This window comes from Panthera pardus, unplaced genomic scaffold, assembly GCF_024362965.1.
Source record: "Panthera pardus isolate Hobbes unplaced genomic scaffold, ASM2436296v1 HiC_scaffold_8, whole genome shotgun sequence".
NCBI classification, from domain to species: domain Eukaryota; kingdom Metazoa; phylum Chordata; class Mammalia; order Carnivora; family Felidae; genus Panthera; species Panthera pardus.
In genome coordinates, this window is record NW_026527013.1 from 55,674,438 (window position 1) to 55,693,053 (window position 18,616).

General features: G+C 51.2%; 1 protein-coding gene across 1 annotated transcript in view; it reads right to left on the minus strand.

Moving 5' to 3' along the window:
• The window catches only part of SLC6A6 (solute carrier family 6 member 6), an 88,522-nt gene that overhangs the window by 56,701 nt on the left and 13,205 nt on the right, over positions 1-18,616 (minus strand). Inside the window, exon 2 of the mRNA XM_019433592.2 lies at positions 18,076-18,113. The gene's annotated coding sequence lies outside the window, so the exon portion shown is untranslated. The remainder of the gene's footprint in view (positions 1-18,075; positions 18,114-18,616) is intronic.

Here is an 18,616-nt window from a genome sequence, read left to right on the forward strand (position 1 = left end):
CAGAGTTGCTAGAAGATCCCAGGTGCCTGAACCTCAGCACGGCCTGGGCCTCTGACTGAAAATGCAGATGCCTGGCCCCTCCCCAGACCTCCTGACTGAATCTTTAAGGATATTAGACCAACCCCCCCCCCCCCCCGAGTGAATAGTAGAACCGGGTGAGGTTAGGCATAGTGGGTGCTAACAAACTGGGAGGTGCTTGGTAACATGTAAAACAAAATCAATCGATGAAAGAGACTATTACTGGCTGATGAAACTGCATGCGAGTGTGCATAGCTGTGCACATGTGTGTGCCCACGGACCATCGGTCTCCCCTGCCAGACTATGAGCATCTGGGGGCCGGGCCTGGCTGGCTTTCACGTCTGCCAGCCCCAGTTGAGTCCAGGGACTACCCTGTAACCATGTGCCCAGACATGGTTTGCCATGATAGTTTGCCAGAGGCTCTCCTACTCCCTTTTGCCACTGCTCCTTACAGTACTCCTGGGGGACGGGCACTTTTGTCCCCATTTTACAGATAAGAAAACTGAAGCTCAGAGATGAAACATGATGGAGCCAAGGTTACCCAGTGAGCAAGTGACAGAATTTGAACCCAGGACAAGGCAATACTCCCTCTACTGGCTTCTTAAGTTAAAAGGCGTTTGAGAAATAAAGGTTGGGGCTGGCAGGTGGATTATCTGGGGTTCCTGGGGCAGGGAGCTGGTGGAGTAGGGGTCCTGGAGGGACAAGCACCCAGGGGGCAAAATCCAGCAGAGCAGGCCTCAGTCAGCATCTCCAAAGAGACGCAGAGTGTAGGGCACATCACCTGAGACCTGGGAACCCCTCCCCGCACCTGTCACCCTGGCACAGGGGGTCACTTTTTCCCTAAAGTGGAGGCAACGGGTGGGGCCTTTCCAACAGGAGAAGCACCTGTCCCTAACATGCCAGCTCTCCAAACCCAAGGAACAACCACAGGCAAGAACCCAGGAGGCCCTGGTGAGGCCCTGGTGAGGCCCTGGCTGGGCCAGTGGCCACTGTTTGACCAAGGCAAGACCTGCCCCTCTCTGGGCTGTGGTTTCTACCAGGTGACCAGCAGACCCTGACAGCTTGCAAGGGCGGTATCCCAACCATCCGTCCCACACGCAGGTGCACACACACACACACACAGACACACACACAGACACCTCTCCTTCTGCAAAGGCAACCTGTCCACCAGAAGAAAATACACACCACAGATACACCTGTCAGCACCCCAGTTTCCTCAAATGTAGAACGAGGACAGTAATAGTACCTACCTCTTCGGGTTGCTGAGAGATTAAATGAGCTAATATGTACAGATGACTCTGCCAGAACAAAACATGAGCTATCAGGACAATGACCAAATGCAGGCATATTCCTCCTGAGACCAGTGACAGCCTGGACTCACAGCCAAGGTCCTGCTGGGCATGTCCTGTGTGCCAGGTCTGCTGGGCACCTGACAAATCACCTCGCAGAGCCAGGACCAGGGTTCAAAGGCAGGCCGGCCAGTTCTGAAACACGGGGCATCACCCTAACGCCCCTGCCTCCTCTTCCATTCCTCTTCCACAGTGGGGGGAACCAGTGTCCCTGGGGGACACTCTCAGTACACTCACTGACTAGGACGATGTAGGTCCTGTGGGCTGGTGGCTCCCTGGGGATCTGAGCACAGATGCGGAAACCTGTCACCTCCTATCCCTAGCCTCGGAGTAGGGTCGGGAGAGCAGCTCAGGCAGCTGCCCACAGACAGGCAGAAGGTGCCCAGAGGAGCCGGCGCCCAGGCCAGCACACGAGGTGGTGTCGGTACCCCTCTGGCCCACGGGCGGCGGGGGACGTGGAAGTTACAGGGCTTGGGGCCCGACCTTGAGAGCAGACAAAACATGTGCGGCAGGCGCTGCCGGGGAAATGGGCTGCAGAGCGGACCCAACAGCCCATGGCGGAAATGCAGACCAGCTACTGGAGCAGAGCGGCCAGGCAGCCTCCCTCCTTCCTGGTGGGCACAGCTGCGGACCTTGGGCTGGAGCTACAGAAATCAGATTCCGCGGCCCCCTCAACTGCCAGGGGCCTCAAAACCCCAAAGGTCCTCGCTAGAAATCCCTGGGTACCTGAGACCCCTTAAGTGGCCATCAACAAATGACAGATCAGCCCCAGATGCCAATGCCCAGTTTACAGAGGAGACTGAGGCTTGAAAAGGGAAGGGGGCTTTCCAGGAAGCTCCAAGGCTCTGCTGTGGGACCCTGGGCAGCCCTACTGGGTCTGTTTCCTCATCTGTAAAAGGTGACCAATAATGGCATCACCCCCTCAGGGCAGAGGGGTGATCACGTGAGCTGATGCAGGTAAATCACTAAGTACGGGGCCAGGTGCCCAGACAGGTGCATATTAAGATGTTGTGCGTGAGGGCAAACATTATTCATGCTGGAGCGAATCTCAGGCAACTGCTTGCTAGTAGGAAGGCAAGACCACAGCAATTATGGCAAAAAGTTTGCCAGCCCAAGAAGGATGGGCCACTCCATTCTTCAACTCCAATTGTTTTTTTTGAATGTGTACATGAAATTCAATACCATCATCTGGTCTAATATGCCCGTTTTACAGGTGGGGAAATTGAAGCCTAGGCATAAGAGCTTTGGTCTCTAGTGTTTCAACTCAGGTTCTAGGCCTCTGGTTGCCTTGCCCGCTCCTACTATTTGGAAGCCTAGGACCAGCTTATTTGGGGAGCTCTTACCCAGACCCAGGACATGCACAAATCCCACAAAGGTCTTTGACTCCAAGAGAAGGCCCTGCCTGTTTATCCAGCAATCTACTTCCCGTCAGTCCAGGGGCCAAGAGGCTCCTTCAGGCATTGATTCTTGTTCCCACCAGACCCCCTGAAGGACCACTCAGGTCAGAGCATCTGCTCCCTCTCCTGGGTGGACTCCCTGGACACCGTTTCCTAGGTAACTGCAGCTGTTGGGGACCTCACAGACTTGAATCACAGAAGGCAGCTCAGGAAGGTTCTGTAAGGGGACAGAGGCCCTGTAAGCAGACAGGAACACAGGTGGACTTCCCCCAGACACTGGGAAACCGGGCTTCTCATGAAGCCTGAGAGAGTATAAAAGATGCCCATAGCACGCTGGCTATGGACCTCAGAAAATCTGCTGAGGTCACAATGCCCCTTCCAACACAGCCCAGGTACCCAGAGACTGCATACTCCAGAAAAATGCCACCGACTGGGAATGTCCCTAGCAGAATTAAAGCCAGAGGAGGGTCCTTTGTCATAGAACTTACTGTCTCTCTACATCAGTGCCTGGGAAGCCCTGGGCTCTCACAGCTCAGTGGGTGCATTTTCACAGGCCATTTCAGGCCCTGAAATGCACATCCCTGCTCTTCTCGATCCTCAAATACTTCCTCCAGGAAGCCTTCCCTGACCATCCCCGGTCCATCTCCTGGCAGAACAGATTGCTCAGCTGTAATCCTAGTTTCTTCCTCCCACAGTCAGAGGATGCTCTAGGACAGAGGGTGGGCCTCCTCCCTAGAGGCAGCCAATGAGGAGGACCCGGGTATATCATTGCCATGGCAACCTATTGTTCGAATTCCAGCTGTTCTTATGTCCTGGAAACAAAAAAATAGTTGTAGCAGGCACTATGTTGGGCATTTGATATAATTCTAGCTGCTAGTAATTTTTCATTTTCTACTTTAAGTTTTGTTTAAGTTTATTTATATTTGAGAGGGAGAGAGAAAGAGAGAGAGAGAGAGAGAACACCAGGAAGGGGCAGAGAGAGAGTCAGGCTCAGCACGGCTACTGTGGAGCCCAATTCAGGGCTCGAACTCACGAACTGTGAGATCATGACCTGAGCTGAAGTCAGACGCTTAACTGACTGAGCCACGAGGTGCCCCAAGTTGGTTAGTAACTTTTCAATCATGTTAAATATTTTTATTTGCTTAGATCACTTCTCACTGATTACTGCTGCTTGCTTTCCTCCTATAATCAATCCAAAGGTAATAAGACTTCATAACATTTTCGGAGACTCTCATAGAACAAGAAGCATACTCTAAACGCCTCAAAAGTATGGAAAATCCTCCAACTGCACACCAGTTCCAGAACTCCCTGGGTTGAGTGACCCTGCATATGCCCAGCTCAGCGCCTGGCATTTGGGGATGTACTTTTACCCAGTCCTTACCAACCACCCTATGAGATGAGGAATCTCACCCCATCTGAGGCTCAGAGAGGCACAGGCACCTCCAGAATCCTGGGTCCTCAACCACTGGGCTCTGGGGCATCTCCTGACTATGACCTTTGACACCAGCAAGTCCCCCTCTGCACCTGACACCAGAGGAAACTGAGGCCAGCAGGAGGTGGGGATGTCATTCTGCAAATGAACCAGCTAGGATTAGAAGCCGGGTCTCCCGAGTGGGCCCCTATCACGGGTACTGGGCCAGTCTCAATCATAAAACTGCAGTAACAGGGGCGCCTGGGTGGCTTAGGCAGTTGAGCGTCTGACTCTTGATTTCAGCTCAGGTCATGATCTCGCACTTCTTGAGTTTGAGCCCCGCGTCGGGCTCCATGCTGACAGCGCAGAGCCTGCTTGTGATTCTCTCTCTTCCCCTCTCCCTGCCCCTGCCCTGCTCTCCCTCTCTCTCCCAATCTCTCTCTCTCTGAATAAACAAATACATTTTTTAAAAATGGCAGTAACAAAAACATCCACATCGCTGAGGCTTTGTGCTAAATGCTTTACAAGGACCTTCCCATGTAATTACGTATACGTGCCGGGATGACTAAATACCGGCCCCTCGGGCCAGGAAGAACTGTTAACCATTTCAATTCATACTACCTAGAGCAATTAGGTGGCTAAAACCTGAGGGTGTGGCTAATCATAAGTGGATGGAGGAAAAGGACGGAGTCCAAAGAGCATCATCCCTGCCCCCACCTCCTCTGAGCTTCTCTCACCCTGACCGTCCTGCAGTGTCCCATCCCCTGCAGCAGCCCAGGACTTAATCAGCTTATTCACCCTTTAGATGGCCTGGCCGATCAGAAAAAGTCTCCTTTTACTCCTTGGGGACAAGGGTAGCTGAGATTTAGGCCACAACTATAAATAGTCAAGAAATCCGTCCTTTTTAATTGACTCATCTATTTATTTGGTCAATCGGTTCCTGCTGACCCCCAGATGGCTGAGTTCTACATAATTCCATCCTCGTGCTGTCTGTGGAGAGGAGGGACCCCCCTGGCCTCTCTAGCTTTGTTCTCCGAATTCCCCAACAGGCACTGCCCGCTGCAAGACCCTGCTCCCCACATACGCTTTGCCTAGTTCCACTTTTGCCTGTGCTGCGTCACCTTAAAAGATTTTAGTTGGAACCTAAGTCTGTTACTTGTCAGCTGTAAGCGGTGACCTCAGGAATGTCACTTCCCCTTGGGGCCTCAATTGCACCATCTGTAAAATGGGCCGTCTGGAATTACACAACGGAAGGTAGGAGGAAGTGCCTCTATGCACGATTGGATTTGCTCTCAGGAGAAACGGCCTGCCCCAGGATGCGGAAGACCAGCCACCTTTCACTTCAAGCTGTTCATCAGTAACACAGACTCCGCCCCTCCTTAGCACCCTGCAACTAAGTGCAGGGAGAGGCAGCAACAAGCCGCAGGGGCCAAAACCAAACAAACAGTTCCTCGTCCAGTGTTCTGTGTCAAATGGGCAGCCGAGTCTGCTCACCGCCAACCCTTCCCAAGGCATTTCGCGTGCTCCCCAAACCACGTGAGTCGTCAAAACTAGGTTAGACATCTCGTTAGAGTGGGTTTCCTCTTGGGACCTCTGGCAGCGCCTGCAATCCTCCCGCAGCCCTGTTTGGGTGAGGACTGGGCTGGGCTGTTTGTTTTCCTGAGCAGAAGCCAGTGGTCAAAACAACTGCCTAGTCGCTACCTTTGAGGGGGCACCTGGCAGCAGTACGTAAGGACTTCTGGTCCCAGGCTGGCTCCCCAAAGTGAATCAAGGCCAACCACTCGGCGGGGCGTTCAGGGTCACCAGCCGAGACCTCCCATCCAGCTCCTCTCCCCTGCCCTCTGCCCCAGAGCGAGACACCGCAGCCAAGCCCCAGCCAAGCCCAGCTACTTGCAGCATCTGGAGAGACTTCCGGCTTTCCCTTTTCAGGGCCGGTGATGCCTTTCCTGTCCAGCGCCTGCCTGGCATGCTTTTGTCGTTGGAGGCCTCTGGGCAAGTTTTTTGAACTCTGTTGCCCAAAGTATCTTCCAGAGACCCCACCAACCACAGCCAACTTGTGTCCTCACTGGCCTGGTGGTTCCCAGGCTGGGCAGAGTGAGGCTCAGCTCTGGGTCTCCAGGGCACAGCCAGGGCCCGCACTGCGGGAGAAGTCCAGAAGTCTCTTGATGACTGAACGAACAGACTTTCAATTCTCGGGTTTCAGATGCTTACAGGTTTTCCCCAAACTTCCCCTGACATCAAAGATTCTTGTCTGGGCCTTTCCCCCACTCAGTGGGGCTGGAAGGGGTTTGAAAATATATGAATTTCTCAAATGGACCATAAATGTCAAAAGGAAAACACAAGGTCTGCCCCGCCATGACCTTATGGAGTTGGGAGCTACCGTTATCTACGTGAGATGATGCAGGGCCAACAGAGCCTGTGATGATCACTTCCCAGCGTGTTCCATGAAACCATCATGCCACAGGCCTGGCATGATGTATGCCAACTGTCCCTCGGTAAGACAGAAAGAGAAAGCTCACACTCAATTTTCATGTAGTTTATAGGTTCACATGTATCTCACTAGATTGTAAGATTCTAAAAAATGGACGCTGTGTCTTTATATTTGTGTCACTAGCTCCGTCACATAGCTTATGGATATGAAATACAATCAATTTGCTTAATGTTTATTTTTAAGAGAGAGAGGGAGGGAGCACAAGTAGGGGAAGAATAGAGAAGGCGGGGGTGGGGGGGGTGGTAGGGGACAGAGGATCTGAAGTGGGTTCTGTGCGGACAGCAGAGAGCCCGATGCAGGGCTGGAACTCACAAACCACGAGATCGTGACCTGAGCCGAAGTCAGACGCTTAACCAACTGAGCCTCTCAGGTGCACCATAAAATTAATTTTTTAAGGAAGTTGGGGGTGGCCTTTCTCCCCAGAAGCACGCCGCATGCCCAGTCTGCAGCCACAAAGCTTTCAGGCCTGGCCACATGGGGATCAGCTGGGATCCCAGACGAGGCCAGAGATGTATGGGAGTCAGTACCTAGAAGCTGCCTCGGCCCCAGGGGCCGTCCAGAACTGCAGCTTTTCTAGTTTTGTTTCTTTTCGGATGAGACATTCCTGGGTGTCTGGACTATTTAATGTGACTAAGTCACCCCTGAAAGCACTTCAATACGACCATTTAAAATTAGTAACACACATTCATAAGACCTATTTGCGTCAAGCTTTTCGATACACCAAACTACTTTCTCCTCGTCACCAGTTAGCCTGGTGGGCACATGGTCCCCCTTTTACAGGTGGGGCAACTGAAGCCCTGGCAGGTGGGACTGGCCAGAGGTCACACGGCCAGGAAGCTGCAGACCAGGGCCAAAAGGGTGGTTACGGGAGGAGTGCAGGCACTAGGTCTCAAGCTGCCGTGTGACCTTGGGCATGTCAGTGCACTTCTCTGAGCCTCAGAAGGCTCATCACAAGGACGGACGGACAGGAGGGTGGAGGCAGACAGCTGCGGGAGAAGTGGCCCGCTTCTCTCCTCCACCCAGAGACAAGACCTGGTTACGCATACGGACTGCATTCTGGAACCCCTGTTCCGCTTTGCAACCAAAGTGTTTTTTGTGATCTTCCTTCCGGTCTTGTTCCTCATTCTATCCCCACTGCCCAGCACTCTGCCTGGTATACAGCAGGTGTTCCACGAATGCTCACCATGTGAATGAACAGATGAATGCTAAGTAAGCGACTCTACTCATTCAGCTGTGAGATCCTCCCAGGACAGGAGAAGGTCTGGAGGGAATAGTCCAGAAGAGAGCAGCAGGGTCCCACTGGGCAGCACCCTGTGGAAGGAGGGCAGGGCGGGCAGCCCGGGCCTGGACTAGAAGCGCACCATTCCTGTCTCCTACTCTGTCTGTGTGGCTGCAGCAACATCCCCAGGCACCCCTCCGACCCCGGCTTTTCCACCCGTGAAACAGAGAACATCAGGACTTTGACACAGGACCGTCTCATGGCTCAGATGAGGAAACGACTGTAAAGTTCTGGGGTGTCACTGGGGCCCAGTAAGCATCTCCACGTCAAAACCAGACCTCGTAAGTCCACCGGGCTGACCCTTCGGGTGCCTGGATGAGGACGCAGATGCCCAAGGCGGCAACGTCTCAGAGATTCACCGCCAAGAGGGCCAGGGCTGGGGCGAGAGCTGCTGCAACCAGCTCACGGGGACCGTCCGCAACTTCAAGCAGCGGTTCAACCCAGTTTGCCGGAACGGCCTGAATCAATGACGTTGCAGAGGTAAGACGGCCGGGTCGACACAGACCGCAGAGAGGACATCCTTTGCTCAGAACATGACTCACCGTATATCTGAATTTCTACTTCAACTGGACGCCCAGTATTTTATCTAGCAACCTTATTCAGAGTGTCTGGAGGGATCCCTGTTATCACCACCACCCTCCTCCCTACCCCCGGAATCCAGCATAAAATGTGACACCCAGGAAATAAAAGGGATCAAATACTTGGGCCGTCTGGACTGAAAACTTCAACCTGAGTACAAATGAAATACCCTGGGACTGTAAGGGTCACATCCTCCCACAGGAATGTTCCTTTCTTTCTTCCCACTCAGAGGAAGCTTCTCACCTGGTACCTGCTCCTCTCACCTCTTCCCTGTTTCCATAGTTTTTCTAGGGCAGGTGTCTGATCCCAAAGATGTCCTATAGTCCTTACCTCACAGATGCCCTGAATACCACATCCACCTATTCTGATCTCCTGACAGACATTCCTAATCGATCATGGCATCCTTCCCACAGATCAGGAGCCAGCCTTACAGTCCTTATTAAAACATGGCCTTGGGCGGGGGGGGGGGGGGGGTGGGGGGGGTGGGGGGTGGGGTGGGGAGGCTCTGTGGCTCAATTGCTTGAGCATCCAACTTTGGGTCAGGTCATGATCTCATGGTTTGTGGGTTCGGGCCCCGCATCGGGCTCTGTGCTGACAGCTCAGAGCCTGGAGTCTGCTTCGGATTCTGTGTCCCCTCTCTCTGCACCCCCCCCCCCCCCCGCCACCATGCTCGTGCTGTCTCTTTCTCTCTCAAAAATAAACATTAAAAAAAATTAAAAACAAACAAGCATGGTTTCTCTCTCGGCCTCAGCAACCTAACAGACAAGAGAAAGCTCTCATGGGGTGCCTGGATGGATCAGTCCATTGAGCATCTGACTTGATTTTAGCTCAGGTCATGATCTTGAGGTTGGTAGGTTTGAGCCCCATGTCAGGCTCTGCACTATTAGCATGGAGCCTGCTTGGGATTCTCTCTCTCCCCCTCCCCTACTCTCTCTCAAAATAAATAAACTTAAAAAAAGGGGCACCTGGGTGGCTCAGTCGGTTGAGCGGCCGACTTTGGCTCAGGTCATGATCTCACAGTTCACAAGTTCGAGCCCCCCGTCGGGCTCTGTGCTGACAGCTCAGAGCCTGGAGCCTGCTTCGGGTTCTGTGTATCCCTCTCTCTGACCCTACCCCGTTCATGCTCTGTCCTCTCTGTGTCTCAAAAATAAATAAACGTTAAAAAAAATTAAAAAAAAAAAGATTCTCTCTCCCTCCCTCCCTCTACCCCTCCCCTCCAATTGCACGCCCTCTCTCTAAAATAAAAAAAAATTAAAATTAAAATTAAAAAAACAAAAAAACAAGGAAAGCTCTCATGTTGGGGACACGGTCGGGACAGGCAGGAAACCAAGAAAAGACTAGGAAGGAATCAAACAGAAGGCCACAGCAGAACTCGACCTGAAAACATAAATCAGAACGATGACCGCCTCACTGTGGCAAGAGGTAGGGAGGGAGGCATGGCCTGGTCACAACACAGCAGAGCAGATGGGGCCCACAGAGCAAGAGCTCAGGGGTGATGAAAGGAATGTGGAGAAATCTGGGGGTCAGAGAACACATGTGCAACGTCATGTGGGAGCTAAGCTGGGCTGGGATGAGGAGCAGAGGAGCCATTCAAAACTGCCTCCGGCAGGGGGGCCCTGAGGGGGCTCGGTGGGTTAAGAGTCAGACTTCAGCTCAGGTCATGATCTCATGGTTCCTGAGTTGAGCATCGGGCTCTCTGCTGTCAGTGCAGAGCCTGCTTCAGATCCTCTGTGTCCCCCCTCTCCGCCCCTCCCCGACTCAAGCGTCTGCCCCACCTCTCAAAAAAATAAGTATTAAAAAAAACCCAACAAACTCTGCCTCTGGCTACTCCTAGGGATGCAGGCATAGGCATAGGCGTGAAAAACCTATTATGCAAAAAGCCACTACAGAAGGTGTGCCACCAAGCTGCCAGGCTGGGGGGAGGGGCCAGCCGTTAAGCACGCAGGAGACCCTACGGGGCATGCACACCGATGTCTGCTTTATAGAGAACACCCAGCCTAGGGAAGGAGACCACCACAGTAGGCACTGGCTCCTAAATGGCAGAGCTGAGATTCATGTCCAAAGCTGGGCACTGCTATCCCAGAAGCTCCCCGGGAAAATGATTCCGGACCCTTGTTCTACGCATGAGGAAAAAGAGGGCCCAGAGAAGGCAAGTGACTCGTCCAAGGTCCCCCAGCAAGTTGGCGGGGACATGGGTAGATAAAGGTGGTGCCACGGGGAACCCTTTGGGAGGCTGGGTCTGAATACTGACTCAGGGCACCCTCCTTCGGGGGTGCCTCAGGGAGCCAGCCCCTCCCAACCCGGAGCTGTCTGCAGCCTTAGGAATCCAGGAGGCTCCTGCTTTTGGGAGCCTGGGCTTCTGGACTTCTTATCTGCAGGCTGAGAACAGACTAACAAATGGGAATACCTCCCAGAAACCCCACTCAGGTTTCACGTCGGCGGGCAGCTCTGCTCTCTGAAATGCCCTGCCAGTTTCTGGAAAAAACAAACAAAAAACTGTGATACTGAGATTTTTAATAAATATATATATTTGGTCTTGCCCCCCGAAAGCTGGCAGAGCTCCTAAAATCCTTGTAATTTCCCAAGTGAGGAAAGTGATAAAGGTGTCTTTTGTTATGTTAACGAATGATTCTAGAAAGTACCTAAGGATGGGGGCTGGTTGCTAGGAGAACCCAAGGAGGGATGTGGGGGTTGGAAGTTTCAGTCCCCACCCCCTGACCTCCATGGAAAGGACAGGGGCTGGAGATAGAGTTCAGTCACCAAACGGCCAATGATTTAATCCATCGCGCTTAAGTAATGAAGCCTCCATAAAAATTTAAAAGGACGGGGTTCGGAGAGCTTCCAGACTGGTGAACACATGGAGAGTTGGGGAGAGAGGCACTGGAGAGAGCATGGAAACTCGGAGCCTCTTCCCCAGACACTGCCCCACGCGTCTCTTCCATGTGCCCGATTGGCTGTTGCTGAGTTATGTCCTTTAATAAACAGACCGCTAATCTGGTCGATAAAATGTTTCTCTGGGTTCTGCGAGCAAATTAATCAAACCCAAGGAGGAGGTTGTAGGAACCTCCGATTTACAGCCAGTTGGTCGAAAGCACAGGTATAGGTGGGAGTGGGGGCGGGGGGCGGCCTGGGAGGACTGAATCATTAACCTGCAGAATCTGACGCTGTCTCCAGGGAGATAGTGTCAGAAGCCAGTTTAAAGGCAGGACCTCCAGCAAGTGCTGGAGAATCGCTCGGTGGTGTGGGGGGAAAAATCCCCACAGGTTAGAATCATAACATCTCTCCTTGAAAAAACCCTCATCTGACCCCAGTTGGTGCTAAAAGCCAAGACAGGGACATAAACCAAGGAATCCTCTCTCCCTCCACCTGAGGCCCAAGCTTTCCCAGCATAGGTGAGGCCCAAAGAGGAGGCTCCTGCTCACCCTGGTCGTCCAGAGGCCCCAGCTCCCAGCAGCTGCTGTGTGGGACCGACTACAAGCCAAAGACGTGGCTCCCTGTCCTGACACATGGCTGACCTCGAGGTGGCCGTTGCCTTCTTGAGCCTCAAATTTCTCACCTGTTACACGGGGACAGTAATAACTACGCTATAAAATAATGCAAGTATTACAGATGGAAAACCTTTCTGAGAACAGCAAAGGGCTGCACATACTATTATTGCCTGTATATGCCTACGTGCAGTCACTGTGCTAAGAACTTTCATAGTATCTCTTCCGTGATCTTCCAACCAGAAAGGAGAGCCTCTACATCATTCTACATCAGGTCTATTTTGAGAGGACTCTAGGCCCCAGAGAGGTTAAGTGACATGCCCTGGGTCACACAGCAAGGTCGAGGCCAAATTGCATTTACACCCAGAGTCACTGGACACCTGAACTGAGGTCTTAACCACACCTCCCCTCTCTCTTTTAAAAAAAAAAAAAATTTTTTTTTAACGTTTATTTATTTTTGAGACACAGAGAGCTAGAGCATGAACGGGGTGTGTCAGAGAGAGAGGGAGACACAGAATCTGAAACAGGCTCCAGGCTCTGAGCTGTCAGTACAGAGCCCGACGCGGGGCTCGAACCTGCGAACTGCGAGATCGTGACCTGAGCTGAAGTCAGACACTTAGCCGACTGAGCCACCCAGGAGCCCCATACCTCCCCTCTCTCTAAAGGGTATATTTATCAACCTCTGAGTCTGGTCCAGTATTCATAGCATACCTTGTTTATTGAATTTTTCTTTTCTTCCCCAACAGAGGAAGGCTCACAGGCTGAAGCTGTTTCTCTGGGATGAGTTGTTTTAAATCCACTGCTCCCTAAAGGCCTGAAGGCAGCAGCTCCCCAGGGAGGGGGAACCGCTCCCTCCTGATGCCTCTATGCTGTCACCGCTGATAGGCAAAGGCTTAAATTGGGGCAATCTCTCAGCATCAATGATGCGGCAACACGTGCCCAGCACTGCAAAAACGCACCCCCAGCTTAGGATAGCAATTCCAATTTTCTGAAACAGACCAATGTGTAAAGATGCCCACTCAGAGATGTTCACTGCCTTCGGTTTGGCAAGATGAAAACAGTTCTAGAGATTGGTTGCCCAACAATGTGAATATACCGAACACTACTATACTGTAGACGTAAAAATGGTTAAGATGGTTAATTTTATGTTATGTATATTTTACCACAATTAAAAATAGAAAGAAAAAAAAAAGATGTTCACAGCAGAGTGGTTTACATGAAAGAGAAACTACAAATGACCAATCTCTCATCACTAGGGGATTAATTAAATAAATGATGGTTTCCTCAAACAAATCAGAACAAATTAAGAAAGGGGGGGGGTCAGCAAACCTCAGCTCCTGGGCCAAATCTAGCAGGTTATTTTTTGTAAATAAAGTTTTATTAGCATAGAACTACACCTGCTCATTTGCATATCGTCTAAGACTGCATTCTGGCTACAACCGCAGAGGCGGGACAAACTCCACTGAGATCAGTGGAGGCAAAACCACATGGCCCCGAAGCCCAAAATACATCCGATCTAACCCTTTGAAAAAAAACCCTGCTGACCCTGACTTAGAAGACCAAAGAACCAGAAAAACGCTTAGAAATATGTTAAGGGGCGGGGGCGGGAAGTTGGCTCCCAAACATTGCTACACTGTGAATTCAACTTGAAAAGGAAACATTTAAATAATGTATATTTACCCACACGTTTATAAATGCACTGTTAGATGGTTATGTTTGGACGGCGGGAACAGAGATAAATTACATTTTCTTCTTTTGACTCCTCTGTGCTCTCCGAATTTTCTGTATTAAAAATACGTTACTGAGGCACCTGGGTGGCTCAGTGGGCTCAGTGGGTCTGACTCCTGATTTCAGCTCAAGAACTTGAGATTGAGCCCGAGAGTCACGCTCCCTGCTGGGTGTGAAGCTTGCGTAAGGTTGTCTCTCTCCCCTTCTGCCCCTCACCCCTGCTCACAAGCTCGAGCATGCGCGCGTGTGTGCTCTCTCTCTAAAATAGAAAAAAAAGGGGGGTGGGGCACGTGGGTGGCTCAGAGTGTTGAGCGTCCTGCTTCGGCTCAGGTCATGATCTCATGGTTCATGGGTTCAAGCCCCGCGTCGGGCTCTGTGCTGACAGCTCGGAGCCTGGAGCCTGCTTCAGATTCTGTGTCTCCCTCTCTCTCTGCCCCTCCCCTGCTCACAGTCTGTCTTTCTCTGTCTCTCAAAAAAATTTAAAAAATTAAAATAAAAACAAAAACTTGGGTCACCAGGGTGGCTCAGTCGGTTAAACATCCAACTCCCGCTAAAGTCATGAACTCATGGTTTCTGAATTCAAGCCCCACATCGGGCTCACCACTGTCAGTGCAGAGGCTGCTTCAGATCCTCTGTCCCCCTCTCTCTCTCTGCCCTTCCCCCACTCATGCTTGCTCTCTCAAAAAAAAAAAAAAAAGATTCTCTCTCTGCTCCTCTCCCCCACTCCTGTATGTGCTCTCTCTTAAAGTAAAAGATAAAATTAAATTAAATTAAATTAAATTAAATTAAATTAAATTAAATTAAATTAAAAAATAAAATAAACAAGATTCTCTCTCTCCCTCTGCCCCTCAGCCCTGCTCATGTGCCTTCTCTCTCTCTCCTAGAAGAAATGATAATGATGTGGCCCAATAGAATGGCTAATGTAAAGTGACAAACATGTTGCACTATAAATGTATCAAATCAAAATGTTTTAACACCTTAAAACTTATAGAATGTTGTGGGGCACCTGGGTGGCTCAGTTGGTTAAGTCCGATTTTGGCTCAGGTCATGATCTCACGGTTTTTGCATTCAAGCCCCGTGTCTGGCTCTGTGCTGACAGCTCAGAGCCTGGAGCCTGTTTAGGATTCTGTGTCTCCCTCCCTTCCTCTGCCCCTCCCTAGCTCATGCTCTGTGTCTCTCTCTCTCTAAAAACAAATAAACATTCCAAAAAAACCTTACAGAATGTTTTATGTCACATATATCTCAACTTTTTAAAAATGTGTCACTTTTATAATCAGGACAAACAGTGAATACCATTTCCTCACTGCCTGGGCCCCTCCAGGGAGGGGGTGATGAGGGGTCACAGGTCTGCCGGAGTTTACAACCTGGAGGGGTGGGGGGGGAGGGGACGGGGTGAGGGAGAAAGCCCTCTGGGAATTCTTATGGCAAGCCCAGAGAGGCTTTCCCCTCCGGCTAAGATTACCACAGACACCCCCAAGGGTGGATCGGATTTTCAGCTGAGGCAGGTTAAGGGCGGGTGGCTCCTGGGGATCTGTCCAGGGAGCTGAAATTAGAAAATGTACCAGGGTGCTTGGGACTGACTGTTAGGCCTGTTGACTTCAAACCTCCACTGTGACGACAAAGGGGTCATCACAGGAAAGGCTGCCTGTCTTTCCAATCCTCTTGGGGCATTTATTGCTCCATTTTACAGGTGGGGAAGCTGAGGCTCTGAGGAGTTCAGGGACTCCCCTCCCGAGGTCACACAGCTGGCAAAGGACCGAGACAGGATTTGGATCCAGGACTATCTGACTCTCCAGCTCCACGGACTTTCCACCAGATGGGTGGTGCCTGTCAGGAATGATTTTTTTTGGCCGGCTCTTTAATAACTCAGAGTCTGCTGAACAACTGAAAACCCTCCATACCTCAATCATCTCCCAGCCGTGCACACCCTGTGAGGGGCTAGTGGGTAGTGATTATCACCCGTCCTCAGATGGGAACCTGGAGGCCTCAGGGAGGAGAGCCACACACCTTCGTGCCCGGTGGGGCTCCAGCTTCAGAGATGACAGTTTCTGTTCCCTGACAACACCCTCCCTCCAGATCCTGCTGCCTGCCATGTCAGATGGCCAACGAGCCCTTCCATAAAGAGAAAACTTGGCAGCGTGGAGGAGGCGTCACACAGACCTGAGAGCAAACCCGCTTCTCAGCCTCCACTGGCTCTCCTGTGAAATGGGTTCCCACCAAGTGTGGATGGATCAGCAAACCTTGGAGGAGAGGAACAGTGACCCTTTGTTGCCTATAAAGCCACCAGACCAGATGGGGGCTGGGCCCCTTGCACAAGACTCTTTATCTGGAAGCAGAACTCAAACTCCAGCTTTGTAGCCACAGGCATCTGGCTTCCAAGCTGCCCCGGGGCTACTCATTAACTAGTGCAAGGCCTTGGGAAGGGACCAGACTGGGAGTCGCTTCAAGCCCGGTGGGGAGGGGAGACCAGCGCTGGATGGTGTGGATACCAGGGTCAAAAACCTGGGGTTCAAATCCTTCCTAGCTGTGTGACCTTGGTGAGGGGGAGTCAATTCACCTCTCTGCACCTCAGTTTCTGCATCTGTACAATGGAGCTAATTATCTAACTCATGAGGGTTACTTTGAAGACTGCAGGAGTCTATAAAGTGCCTAGCAGTACCTGATACACAGTAAATGTTCAGTAAGTGTATGTCATTTTTACAAAAAGAACAACAACATCCACATCCTAAGACCATTGTAGGATAAAATGAGCTCCTATGCATTAAACCTCTCGATGCCATATCGAGCATGCTGTTAAAGAGTTCAATAAATGTTTACGATAATTCTTATTGACGTTTGTGACAAATATGGCAATGACTCTGGAGGCTGACATGGATGGGAACGTTTCCATTCCCACTCAGCAGCTGGCCAGGGAGCTGTCCTGAGCCCCCAGAGATACACCTGCCTGATTTTCCATGTCTGATGTCACAGCATAAAGAACAAGTCTCCAGAAGGTGAGGTAGCCTAGAGGGGGGTGGGGAGTGGATTACAGGGATGGAATAAGGTCTACCATGGGCAGGGGTGGGCCAGGGCCCCCAGGATCTTTCTCCTAGTCCTGGCTTCCTAGGGGACCCCAAATCTGCCAAACTCCAACTCGGGACCAGTGGGAGCTTGGCCAGGGCACTACCTTCCTCCCCTCCCCCCCTTCCACCCCCAAGAGAAATTTCTGCCCAAGAAGCCAGGGTGTTCAAATTCCAGAGCAGAGTCTACCAATGGGCCATGAAATCAACTTAAAGGGTCAGGACTATCATTTTTATAAAAGAGAACGGAATACAACAGAGCCCTAAAGAGGGTGAGGATGTGACTTATCCATGAGGCTGGTTTCACTTTCATCTGTGTGTGTACATGGGAGCTCAGTGGCATCCTGCTATAAATCTATTCCTTACTGAATGTCATAATGAAAAAGCTTTGAAAGCCCCAATAGTAAGGATGTTTTAAACCAAGGTAAAGAAGTCATCTGCAGGAAAGTCAGGTTCCTGCCCCATTAAACCCCTTTTAAAAACACTGTGATCCTGAACTGGGGGGGGCGGGGGGGCAGCTTCTGTAAATATGAGACAGTCAGCAAAATGTCATTAAGGTCTGTAGATTAGATAACAGAATTGTGTCAATGTTAAATGTCCTGGGGTTGATAATTGCATGTGCTTATATAAGAGAATGAGTGGCCTTGCTCTTACGAAATACATATGAAGTATTAGGGGTAAAGGGGCATCATGCCTGCAATTTATTTCCTAATGAGTCAGCAAAAAAAAAAAAAAAAAAGAATATTAACGTGACTATTTTTATAGCATACATATAGAGATGAAGCAAACATAGCAAATGTTAACAATGGGAAAATCTAAGTGAAAGGTATACAGGAGGTCACCGTATTATCCTTGCAACTTTTCTGAGGGTTTCCAATTTTATAAAAATAAAAAGTTTAATGAAGAGACAGTCGGGACACCAGCCCCAAGTCCTGGAGCATCCTAGCTGTGCTGGGAGCCAAGCATCTCACCCTTTTACATGTGCGCGACCCCAATCCTCACAATTCCCCATTACCACTCGCTGGCAGAGCCAGGAATGGGGTCCAGGCCAGACTCCAAAATCAGTGCTCAGCATTTGTAGGGCTACCTCCCTGGCACAGTAGGCATACAGGCGGCCAACCTGGGCCATAAACCCACAGCCCGGAGGTGACGCGTGGACGAGGTCCTGGAGCCCTAGGGGTTCTGTTTCCTTCTCCTGGAGCCCGGAGAACACACTGAGATCCTGAGTGCCCCATGTCGGTGAGACACCAATGCCATGAGAAGGTCAAAGGCCACTTACGTTTTGGAGGCTCCTCGGAAAGGGCTGTTGTTCTGGACCTATTACGAGAGGAAGCAAAGAAGGAAAGAAGAGAAGATCTGGTCAGGTTGTGGCTTACACGACACCCAGAGCCTTCTTCCATGTGTGACCAACTCATACATGCTGGGAGGGGCCAGATCAACACCCAGTGGGGCCAGGGCTGGGAAAATCAGGGGCTCAGACACTCATGCATACACGCACATGCGCTCTCTCGCTCTCTCTCTCTCTCTCACACACACACACACACACACACACACACACACACACACGTCTCCTGGATGCAGGGCCCTTCAAACTGTCAGCAGCAAGAGCCACCGGGGCCCTGTCCCTACCCAGCAGCCTACATCCCTGGGAGCCCCGTGCCTAGCCATGGGCCCAGCTCTGTGAATGGCTGTTCCCTGTGAGCACAGAGACACGATAAGGCAAGACAGAGGGGCTGAGGAGGCCCTGGGGGCCCCAGATTCTTGGGAGAATACGGTAACTCATCGACTGGCTAGAGCCTCCGAGAATCATGGTGCCAAGG